The sequence below is a fragment of the Cucumis sativus genome, unplaced genomic scaffold (genome assembly GCF_000004075.3).
Source record: "Cucumis sativus cultivar 9930 unplaced genomic scaffold, Cucumber_9930_V3 scaffold54, whole genome shotgun sequence".
Classification (NCBI taxonomy): Eukaryota; Viridiplantae; Streptophyta; class Magnoliopsida; order Cucurbitales; family Cucurbitaceae; genus Cucumis; species Cucumis sativus.
In genome coordinates, this window is record NW_022279554.1 from 145,034 (window position 1) to 157,594 (window position 12,561).

The 12,561-nt window shown below is 34.9% G+C and overlaps 1 pseudogene; it reads right to left on the reverse strand.

Moving 5' to 3' along the window:
* Positions 1-4,519: 4,519 nt before the first annotated feature.
* On the reverse strand, positions 4,520-6,675 carry LOC116406029 (annotated as a pseudogene).
* Positions 6,676-12,561: the final 5,886 nt, after the last annotated feature.

The following is a 12,561-nucleotide window of genomic DNA, read 5'->3' on the forward strand; positions in this document are numbered from 1 at the left end:
ATATGATTGGTTGTAACAACAAATTACATCCAAGTTTCTTTTTTCATCAGAAACAGTTATCACCATTGACATTAACCAGAATCAATGGTACCCTTGTGGAGTCTTCCTGGAAACTATGCATTAGGGTGTCGATCTTTTTGAGCAGTATTGATCTCTATCATTCATCCTTTAGCGCATCATCCTTAATATCAAATGATCTACTATGCATTAGGGTGTCGATCTTTTGAGCAGTATTGATCTCTATCATTCATCCTTTAGCGCATCATCCTTAATAACAAATGATCTACTATGCATTAGGGTGTCGATCTTTTTGAGCAGTATTGATCTCTATCATTCATCCTTTAGCGCATCATCCTTAATAACAAATGATCTACTATGCATTAGGGTGTCGATCTTTTTGAGAAGTATTGATCTCTATCATTCATCCTTTAGCGCATCATCCTTAATAACAAATGATCTACTATGCATTAGGGTGTCTATCTTTTTGAGCAGTATTGATCTCTATCATTCATCCTTTAGCACATCATCCTTAATAACAAATGATCTTCTATGGGTTTTCGAGTTGTTTAAAAGGTACCTCCAACTTGAATGGACTAGTCAAATTGATCATTTAATTTTTCCATGAGGGACCTGCCAATCATGCCATACCCTTTCACAAACTTTTTGGTAATAACCCAAATCATGGAGGACGAGGACCCCCCTTACTCCAATTTATCTTTTACAACCCAATATCACAATCCTTCAAATTTTGTTTGTCTCGAATGAGAGAGCTTTAACTAAAGTGTTTTTTTGAGTCTATTAGTAACTATTAAATCTTGGGTTCTAATTTAATCCAAATTGTTGTACTAAAAAAAGTCTCTTGTTTGTCTACTATCTTCTCAATATTTGTTACTGTCCAAGATACTTCCAACTTTTATTCGAAAAAAATTCATCTCTTGAGTTAGTATACAAATGTGGTTTATTAGGCAACATCTTTATTGCTCCATTGTTTTATTATTTTGGTGAATACATACTACTAATATTTGATTTAGACACTCAATAATATAAAAAAACACACAAGATAATCTTGTGAAAATAGTCAAAATGTCTACAAGTTGCATCTAAACATTCACCGATGTTTTCTTTCAACTTACATGGCATAAACTTAGTTTTTGTTTTAGTATGTAGTCGATTTGAATTATAAATCTTTTGGTTGATAGGTGGGAGGAGTAAGTTTTGTTTAGAATGGATAGGTAAGGATGGTAAAAGAATGGGATTGTGTCATTTTGGAATAGAGTAGCTGGAAAGCAAATATAGAGTGGTAGTGTTTTAGGCATTTAGTCAATGTGTGGTTTGGATTTAGTAGCTAATCATATTATCAAATGCACATCAAATCATCAATCATTTTGTTCTTTTCAAACATGTCAACAGCCCATATTGGTAGAGCTTCTTTCATATTTCCCTTATCTTTCAATTTTATGTAAATAGATTTTCCCCCATTTTGGAGTTTGCCAACAAAATTAATTCTTCTACTTCATTTAATAATAGATTGATCGATCATTCACCCTTTTCCAAACATTACAAATAAATAATGTAAAAGAATTTAAGGAGGAGTAACAAAATCAACTAACCCTGAAATTTTATGTTCATTTTTAAATCTAAAACTTTCTTTATAATTTAAAATCAAATTAAATTGAGAGTTTAGAAAAAATTGGATTTGTGGTTTGTTTGGTTGTCAATTTGAATCACACTACCAAAGGATGATTAGTGAATTAAAACAGTAAGTAAATAAAGTTTCACTGCTAGAAAAGTTAGTTTTCTTAAAAAAGAAAAGAAAAGTTAATTCCATGGAATTTAGATGTAAAAGTGACATCACATTTCATTAACTATTATTTTGAAGGAAAAAGATTGGTAGAAGATGAAAGTATTTGTATATCCAAAATGATCCTTTGATTCTGACTAAAGCTTACAACACTTCCTTTATTTGATTCCTTCTCCTTTCACAAATTTCATTGGCAAATTTTAATTTTTGGGACATCTAAAGTGAATATGAGGATTTAAGTGGCCACTATTGCTCATTAACTTCTTCTTTAAACATACAAACATGCTCTTTTTATTTAACTTTATACAATTAAGTGCATCTCAATTTGTTTATTTTCTATCAATATACTTTTCGTTTAAATAATATTTTTTGCTTCCTTCTTTTAAAATGTTGTTATTCAGTTTACTTCTACTTCCGACTTTAGTTCATTTGATCAATAAACTTTCGAAAAACTACCAATTTTAACCCTAAAAATGAAGTAAAAATGAAAATGAAGGACTAAAACGAACAGTTTGATCGTGCAAAAGCCAAAATAAACCCAAGTTGAAATTAGTATAAAAGTGTAAGGACCAAAATAATATTTAGTTACCTCAATATTTTCAAATACATCTAAAGTTCACGAGAAAAGTATTCACAAAATATTAAGAATATGTTAAGCACAATATTACTCAAATGAACTTAAAAATCAATAACACAAACCAAGTCTAGAATCTAAACTTCTTTATTTGAATATAAGTTCATAACTTATGTTAGTTTTCACGAGACGCGTGAGATGTTAACATTTTTATTATTAATTTAAATTTTTTAACCTAATTTGAAAAAAAAAGAAAAAAAAGTAAGATTTAGAAAAGAAAGAGGGGACAAAAGTAATCAATCTTGATCTCACAATGTCATAAAAAGAGGAAAAAGTGAATGGCTTTGTAAAAGTGATTACTTGAATGAACTTCAAAGGCAGACCAAAACTCCTAGTGATGCCTTCACATGTTTGCCTTAGTGGTGGTTCCCATTTTCATCATTTCAAACACAAGAGGGTGAGAAACAATATATATATCTATCTATAAGAGAATGTGAATTGAGTTTTTTTCTTCTTTTTTCTACATTACATTACACAATAAACTAAAGGCTTAAAGGGATCCCTTGGATCCTATCACCTTACCCTAAACTACTATTCTACTACTCCCCATTTTTTCTTTTATTCACATCTCCCTTTTGCCCATTCTTTTTGACCCACCTTTACATTTTCTTCCATTTTTCTTTCCTTTTCCATTTGCCAATATTTGACCCTTTTCTCTTCCATCTAACCACGAGTTAGTAGATAAAACATTAGTAACGTTTCAAACGCCGTATTTTTAATTCTACCTTCTACAGTTGTTGAACTCGAGAAAAAAAATGTTTTTAACTTATTTCAAACTATTCATTTTAACTTCAAATTACTTTTAAGAGTTGTTGTCCATATGTGTTCTTAGTAAAATAATTCTTCGTTGTTGACGAGTAGTGTACCTTGTTTTATCTTTGGCTTTTCTTAAAAAAAAAAAACTTACAACAAACATTTAAAAGTTCCTATGAGCATAACTCAACTAACATAAACTTGTAATATCGATATATCAATCTCAAGATTTGATCATTTGCCTTATATTGTAAGGAAAAAGAGGTGAAAATAATGAAAACTTATGAAAACCGTTCAAATTTCTAGTTACTATCATTAGCAAAAAGATCCAAACAAGTTCTCTTATTGAAAAAGCAAGACTTTAATTAAAAAAAGCAGAAAGCCAATCTTAAGAACTAATCTCAATTGGGCCACTCTTTAGCATTCCATAATATAATACATAAAAATCCAAAAGTGATGGTTCAAACTGATTAAGAGATCAAATATATGGTTACTAAAGTTGTATTTAGGCTAAATTATAGGCTTTTTCTTTTTCAAGAAGTATTAATGCACATGTGGGAGGATCAAACCTTTAATATCAAAGTTGATAATATAAACACTGTGCCAATTAAGCCAATTTGACTTTTAAACTTCTGAAGATTATGTCAGTAAAATTAATTACTTAAAAAGATCTAATCGGTTCTTAAATATAATATTTGTATATTAAAAATTTAAGATCATAATGAAAAATATTAATAATTCGATATAAACTACATATTTCATGAATTTACTAAACACAATTACCTTTTTACGTGAGGTAAACAATTTGAGTTAAATTATAAGTTTAGTTTCGTAACATATACATTGGGAGTATGTTATTAAAGTTTAAGAGTAGGTATTGATTTTTACTAATTTCACCTACTTTTCTAGTACAAGATGTTTAATAAATTCTTAACTTTTATTTATTTATGATTAATTTATTTCAATTTTGTGTCGAATATATTTTAAAAAAATTTGGTTAATATTTTATATTTATAAAATATAGTATATCAATTATTCACATTAGTATAAACTATTATATATAGCTATCGTCTATATCTTAGTTATGATATTTTATTATATTCGTAAATATTTTTAAAATTTTATTATTGGAAATAAATTCTCAAATTATGATTAAACTAATCTTAAAAAAATGTTAGATATTTGATGAATGTATTAACACAAAAGAAACGAAAAATCTACCAAACAATGAACTTCTCAATCACTAACATATTCTTTCTAAACTCAAATTCTACAAAAAAAAAATAAAATAAAAATAAAGTTAAAAAGAAATCTATAACTTACAAATAAGAAAAAAAAAAGATTTTAAGTTTGAGGGGAAAAAACGTATTTAAGACATAATTTGAGATTGGGTCTTCGTTTGATATTTGATGAAGGGAATAATTAACAAATAGTTGGCCCAAATCCCACAAACCCATTTGATCCATCAATGGAGATTTGAATCCCTTCTTGTTGAATGTTCCCTATGATCGACAATCCTGACGCCGATGCTGCAAATGCAAAGCAAAATGTCCCTTCTCCGTCCACCGGGATTAGAAAATTCCTCGCCGGCAACGTCAGTATTGGCCCACCGGAGAAGTAGAAAGACACCGTCGGTACCCTTACCGATACGAACCCGTTTAGGTTATAGCATGTGTCGAAGATCGATACTCTGTCCGATCGAGGTAGGTTTGCCGTTTGTCCGATGAACGTGTCTCGGAATGCTTCGTACGCCGGCGCCGGTAGCCTCGTCACGGCGGTTCCGGTGTCCATTACTACACCACCGTACCCTAAATCGGTGAGTTCGAAGATTTGTTCGGGTATTGTACTCGGATCCTCCGACTCCGAGACCTGAAAGCCCGACGTAGTAGAAACTTGGAGCGCGTGGATTTCGGATTAGGGGAACCCACGCGGCGCCGACTGGCATAGCGCCGCGGCCGAATTCCAGTGTTCCTGTGGACTCTGTGCCTCGACTGACTAAACAGTAGCTGAACGCGCCGCCAGTCTGGCCGCCGAGTTGGCCGACGAATGACATGGCGCCGCCGCCGAGACCGAGCAACCCTGCGGCTCCGATGAACATTCCTCGGTTCATATGGCCGCACCCAATCGCGATGTTTCGGATTAGGACCCGGCCGAAAGTTAAGGTTTCGAGCGCGAGGGTGCCGCGGGTGTAGGATCCGTCGCCGTATGACACCTCGTACCGGCACCGGCCATCGTTGCAGCCTGCGTTGTCGAGGCGGTCACACACTGATGAGTCACAGGAGATTCCGGCGTAGGTGGCGGAACCGGCCGGGTCAAACACCGGGTCGGATTGTTGGTAGCATTCGCTGCAGGGCTGGCATTGCACCCATACAATGTCGCTGCCGGAATCAATCACTACGTATTGGCTCCTCGGCGGGCTGCCAACGCCTATCCTTACGAAGTACTCTCCGCTACCCTGCTCCGTGCCGGAGACCACATCCGATCCGAAGTCCGTCACCTGCACGGCCACAGCCAAAAAATGAAAATAGAAGCAAAATCAGAAAGAAACAAAAATTCTATATTCCAACATTTTTTTTATCTATAATCTTTGAAACAATATTGAGTATATTTATATGAACTCAAAGGAGGGGAATTGGCTCCCTTCTTCCTTCTTAGCTTCACTCCTGATCACCTGCTCATCGCTGCCACTGGAGAGTAGGCGGAGCAGAGAGGAGACCCTTTTGGAATCTCTGCTGATACGCTCCTTGAAACGACGGGGATGGTCGGGGTCGAAGTTGAGGGGTAGCTTATCTCTATGGAAAAGCTTGAGCTTCCATTGACTTTGGCTGCTGTTGTTGTCTAACTCAAAAATAGGGTAGTTTTCATGGAGTTCAAGATCTTGTGGTAGTCTAGAGGGTGCGGTTTCTGCTTCTTTGATTGTGTCTTTGACATTTAGGAGTTGGGTGGCCGGGTAAGTAGCGGCAGGACCAGTGGCAACCGAAGCGACTGCGGTGGCTAAAAGAGAAAGAAGAAGGAAAGGTAGCATGGTTTAGTAGTTGAACTGTGAAGTGAGTGTTGTAGGGGAGCTTGAGAATGGAAATGAGAAATGGGGGATTTAAGTGTGAGAAGAAATATGAGAGGGAAAAAGAAAATTTGTGGGGTTGGATTATGATTGAGTTACTGGTTTGTGAGTGTTTTCTGTAGAAAGAAATAGATAAGAAACTGAAGGTGAAGTTGGTAAAAGATATATATGGATGTATAGATGTGTACACCAATCATGGGTAGACCTCTATTTATCCATGTAGGCAGTAAGTAGAAGCCACGAGTAGAAATGCTGAGTTCAATCTACGGTGGTGATACTTAAATATTGTAGGATCAAACGGGTTGTTTTATAACATTAGTTGAGGTGTGCATTAATTGGTGAATACAGAGATGGATATTTTTAAAAAATAATAATGTAGAAATGTGTGCTCTTTTTACTGCAAGTGATTGATGGACTTTGTTTGTACTGTCTTTTGTTTTAGCCTGTTTTTGAAAGTTATGTATTATGTTAAGTTGAGGGACTACGGGGTGCATGGGGATGCTGGAATACAGCTCTCTCTATCTCTATCTCTCTATCTACATCAAAAGCATAAACAAATCCCATTGTGCTTAATGTTGGTTGCTATCTTCTTATCTTATAATCTTATTGCATAAGAAAAAGATACTTTATGTAAATAAGTAGCCATTCTGGGATTTCTATTTTGCATATTTTATTGGGTTCCATCAGTGTTCTCACCAACAAAATTCCTACCTTTTCCCATGTTTTCTTTTCAATGATTATATATATATATATATATATCTTGGAAGTAGTAGTGGAGTCTACAGAGAAGGTATTTACATTGAGAAAAATGCTAGTTTTAAAAGTATTCTTAAACATTTATAATGTTTTACTTTGCAATGAATAGTATAGTATAGAGTGAAAGAGAAACTACTTTTGGATCCCAAGAAATAAACTTAAAACTATGTTGAAGTTGAAGTTGAAGTTGAGTAAAAGTTTTGATTTTGGTGAGGTTATTTCTCCTGTATACAAAGTCAAGTGTTAATAATAATTGGAATATGCTAGAAAGAAATAGAGAAAAGATATGAATCTCATGCATTTGCTTTAAAATGATGAGTGGTGTGTCGATTCTTGTGGAGAATGATTAATATTGACTTTGTTTTTTTTCACTTTTGTTGGAATTAAACGCAAAACCCCATCTCCCGTTGTCATACTTCAATTTCACCATTCTTCTATTTCTTCCATTTGTAGGAAATCTCTTCAAACCTCAAAAGTGTATTTCATGATTCATCAAATCTTTATCTCACCATGTTTTTTCATTGCAGGTAGAAGAGGCACAAACTCGGGTTACCGATACAAGCTTTTCTTTTTTTAAAACATGATGTAAAAAATAGGGTGGGAGGAAAACTACCCTAAAAAATAGAATAATAGTCATAGAATGGCTACGTAACAAAGCATTGAAGTTGTGAACTTAGTCTACGACTTTAGTGATTTGTCTGGACCCGGTTCACGACACCGGTGAGTTGTTCGTAGTTACTGGCAACCAACATTGCCATGTGTCTGACATGTACGGAGTCGTGGATCGAGTTCATGACTTTAATGCCTTGTTGTGTACCTAGTCCATAACTTCATCACTTAAAAAGCTCTCGCAGAAGTATTGTCTCTTTTCTTTTTATGCTCCTCTCTTCTACAATTGCCTTCTCTTCTTTCGCCACGACCTCTCTTGTCTCCTCTTCGTGGTTGTCACTGTCTCGTTTAGAAGTGCCAAGGAATAATTATTTTCTACCTTTTAGCATATATTCTTTTATTTATAAATATTTGTTTTAATAATGTTATTTTGTAAAACATTGTAAAAAATAATATAGTGAAATCATGTATCTGATCCACGACTAGATTAAGTGTATGATTTTGTATATATTACGGAAATGTAATTGTTTGATTTTATGGCTTGATGTATATTTTATGACTTAAAATTTAGTGTATTGATATGTAAATTTTAAGGCTTAAATTCATAGTATTATTGATATTACTATGTAAATTGTGTAATTATTTGATTTATGATTTTGCATTTTTGTTTCATAAATTGGACGTTATATTGTTTCATTGAGTATGTATTGATACGTAAATTTTGAACTTAAAATGTGCATATTTTGGAATGAAAGCTTAAAATCTATGCTCTGACTGTTCTTTATTATTATTTTTAGAGAACTTGCACAATGGAACCTAATTCTGTTAATTCTATTCAGCTGTATCAACAAATGTCTCATTGCTCACAATCAGTATGAGACTGTGAGACTCGAATTTTCCTAATCTAGTTGGCAGATTACATGTTGGATTTATAGCTAAAGTATGGTTCGAGAAAATATTAAACTTACACATATACAGTACAAAGTAGAAGTTGGCAAGTTAAGAGAAGCTTAAGAGTGACTAATCCGATTTAGGATTAGTATATAAAGGACTTAAGGGTCTAAAGAAAGAAATATTTTAAAATTGCTTAGAGAATTACTTAAGTTGACATACCGAGGAATCACTAGACGAGAAGATAAGGATATTTAAGCATTCAGAGAAAAGAAACCTAGTTTTTGTGAGTGGTTTTCCTTAAAATGTTTGTGAAATAAATGAATTTTCATATTGAATCCTTATATTTCTCTTTTGAATTCTTGACTTTAATGATTTCTATTATGTTTCTCGAATTCTTAAAATAGATTTTGCTTACAAATGAATTAGATTTGAAAATGAATTTGAATGGTTTTGTTATGAAATGATTTTTTTGTAACATATGTAATGACATACCTTACACTTGCTTTGTGATCTAGTATGAGATGCCCTGTTCTTGTTGTGTGATTTAGAATATAATGTTTCATATTTCTTTATGATTTGGTAGGAGATGTCTTTGTTGTCTTTGTGATTTGACACTAGAAGGTGTGTTATGCATAATGGAATTGACGAAAATCTACTATATGCGTTGAATTACTCTGCACAATCGTGATTCGACGATGAGAGTGTGTTGACACTTAAGCTGAGGAGGGTTCAAAAGATGAAATTTAATATGCAAGGTGATTTTGCGTTATGTTATTTAAAACGCGTAATGCAAAAATATTCTTATTATGCAATATGAATTATGATGAAATGATTTTACGAGGAAATGATTTCTATGAGATTTATAAATAATTATCAATGACATTTGAATGTGTAAATCGCCTAACGTAGCGAAATGATCTTTTGATTTGAACTCATTTATATCAAAATGCATACTTATTTATATCGCATGGTATTGTGAAAAGAACTTTGCAACGCGTTATGGAGAGAATATATTTATTAAATGTATTGGTGAAAAACCCCGTCACTAAACCCTTTTGGTCTAATTTTCAAATATTTTGTTTTATTGCCTCTCCTCTCCCGCCCCAGGTGGCAAAGGACATCTAACGTTTGACTTGCCGTCCTGATTGCCTATTGTGCCATAATTGTGTCGCATCATCTTGTTAGTAATCCTTAGTCTAATCATCTGTCATATAAAGTTAGGCAAGGAGAAGAAATGTTGTTTTGGAAAACTTGTATATTTTTATTTTGTGGAAATCTCCTTATACGTACTTATCCAAAAATGTAATCTTGTTAAGTTCAATGAAGTGTTTATTATCTCAAATAATTTTTTTTATTTCACGTTTAGAATTATTGTTATGTTTATTCCACTTACTAAGCATTCAACGTATTATCTTGTGGAGAGATATGTGATAAATGTCACACCCCCTCCCAAGCCACCTATTATTAGCTCAAGAGATGGTGCAACTGTCCAATAGATATCGCATCTTACCTCGACAACTATCGACCCTAAACTTGGTTATACTTAAAATGGATAACATAGAGAGAACATAAACGACAACAACCACCAAATAACATAACATTACTGAGGTGAAACTCAACGTTACATAATACCGAACATCATGAGTTTGATATAAACATATATACATATAACTAACAAAACCTAACAGACTCGAAAGACCCATAATCAAAACTCCAAGCTTATGTACAACCCAAAAGACTAATTCAAAATAACACATATTGAAGGGGACTCAAAACAATGCCACTAGCAAATTAGTAAATGGAGTCAGGTACCAGTTCCAAGATCTCGACTTGAAAAGTTTGAAAATAAATGGAAAGCATGAACTGGATAGTCTAATGAGTGACTAATTTTAATGAAACATACTTTAAACATATGCTTGAGTAAAACAATTAAACAAACTTTAAAGAAATGCAAAGCTCATATAAAACATCTTTCGAAAACATAGAACTTTAATCTCTTTCTCTGTCTCGCTATACCATAAATCTTTAAATATCAATCGAGACAGAAAAACTAGGCAAGGAAGTCCTATCTCATGATACGATACTTGCAGGATAAATAACCTAAACATCAATAGTGCCCTATCCTGTAGATAGCTAGGAGATGGAAAAGCTAGGTGTCCAAAAAGGCCCTCATCTCAAACCTAGTCATAAATGGTGGAAGAGCTAGGTATCTATTGAATACCCTCACCATAGGACCTCTGTGCATATGAACTATTATCCCCCGTAGGGTTGCTATATGTGTCTCATAATCATCTTGATATAGACTTAAATACATAAACCACATACTTATAGAAATCTCGCCATAAGCCTCCAATTCATGCTAAAACTTCCATACTCAAACAACTTTGCTTGTAAAACATATTTAACTTCAATATGTTTGTATATAAAACATACTTTTGATAACAACTTAAGCTTTAACATCACTTGCATACTAAGAAATATTTTCTCAAACCTATATATTGAAACATACCTTTTTCCTCAAGCTCAAGCAAACACTTTTACTTTTGAAAAGCATGTTATAAAACAATTAACTTAAATAAGATAGAACATATATTTCTAAAACATTTTAATGTCACTCATAATACTCGATTACCGTCTCGACATATAGATTTGTCAAATACTTTTTCTTCTGAAAAATTGAGAATGTAAACCTAAATTACTCTTCCAGAATAAGAAATTATCCAAAAAAACTCCAAAAATTTCAAAAACACCAAAACTTGTCAAAATTTAGTGTCATGGCACTGTTGGCCGCATGGCCTAGGCAACAAGCATGCATGTGCGCATGCAAACCATCAGAAGGTCTGGCCACATGCTTGTCATACCCGTCTGGCCTTGCCGCGTGCTAGGGCGTCGAGCAACGCTCACTGCCTGACCGCACAATGAGCAGGCACATGTACACCTCACACATATAGTCTAATTCATAGCCTGGCGTGCACGTCCCTTGCCACCTAGGTATTTGGCCATCTTGCGTGACACTCCAATCACCCAAAATAACCTCTTTTGCTTACCTTGCGCGATGAACAACCCCTTTTACTCTGATGCTCGACCATCTTCCACAACTACCCAAAACATTGAAATTTTTCAAAAAACTACGATAAATTTAAAAAATTCATATATTTTATCCAGAATTTAAAATATTAAACTTCCTTCTTCAAACTTGTTTAGAACGGAGTTAACTATCTTACCTCAAAATCTCAGCTTCAAATTCAAAGAATTGAGTTCTATAGCCTTTAGAAAACCAACACTGCTCAGAATCCTTTGATATCTAACCTTCAAGTGTTTTTTATCTTCCAACTCAACCTTCCCTTAATCAAATTTGCTCGGCAGTCTCACACTTGAAAATAGACTCACAAAGAAAGATTCTTCAACTTGAATCACACAATTTGCACGAGAGAAATGAGAGAAATTTAATTATGAAGTGAGCCTATTTATAAATTTATCTGGAAAGTGGACTTATGTCACGCCCCAAAAATGACCCAACAGATTTTTCGCAAATTAAGGCTCCTTAGCATTGCCCAAGAGGAGCCAACCAAGTCCCAAGCAGTCCAAAGACCCAAGGAAGAGGAGCAAGTTCACGCCAAGCCTATGACACGCCAATGTGCAGGAGATTGGCGCACGCCCTGTATGACATGGGCGCGCGCGCGCGCAAGGGCGGCAGGCAGACAAGCGGACGCGCACGGCAGATGGGCGCGCGCGGCATGGACGCGCGCGCAAGGCCAGTCGGACGCGCGCGCGGGAAGCGGACACGGAGCACGGAGCGCGCGGAGAAGCATCCGGGAACCTCTCGAAGGTTCCAGAAGAATCGCGAGCGGCCGAAGGCTCGCGAACACGCGCGAAGGCGCGCGCGCGCAGGAAGCCTCAGAAGGCCCGCGCGCGCGCCAGACGGCCCCAGACGCTTCCAGAAGCTTCTGGACAGTGTCATGAGCGCTCGGGAATGTTCCAGATTGCTTTTGCCGACCTTGTAAGGCGGTTTAGGGCTTGTAAATAGATTGTATACTTCTATAAATACCCCAA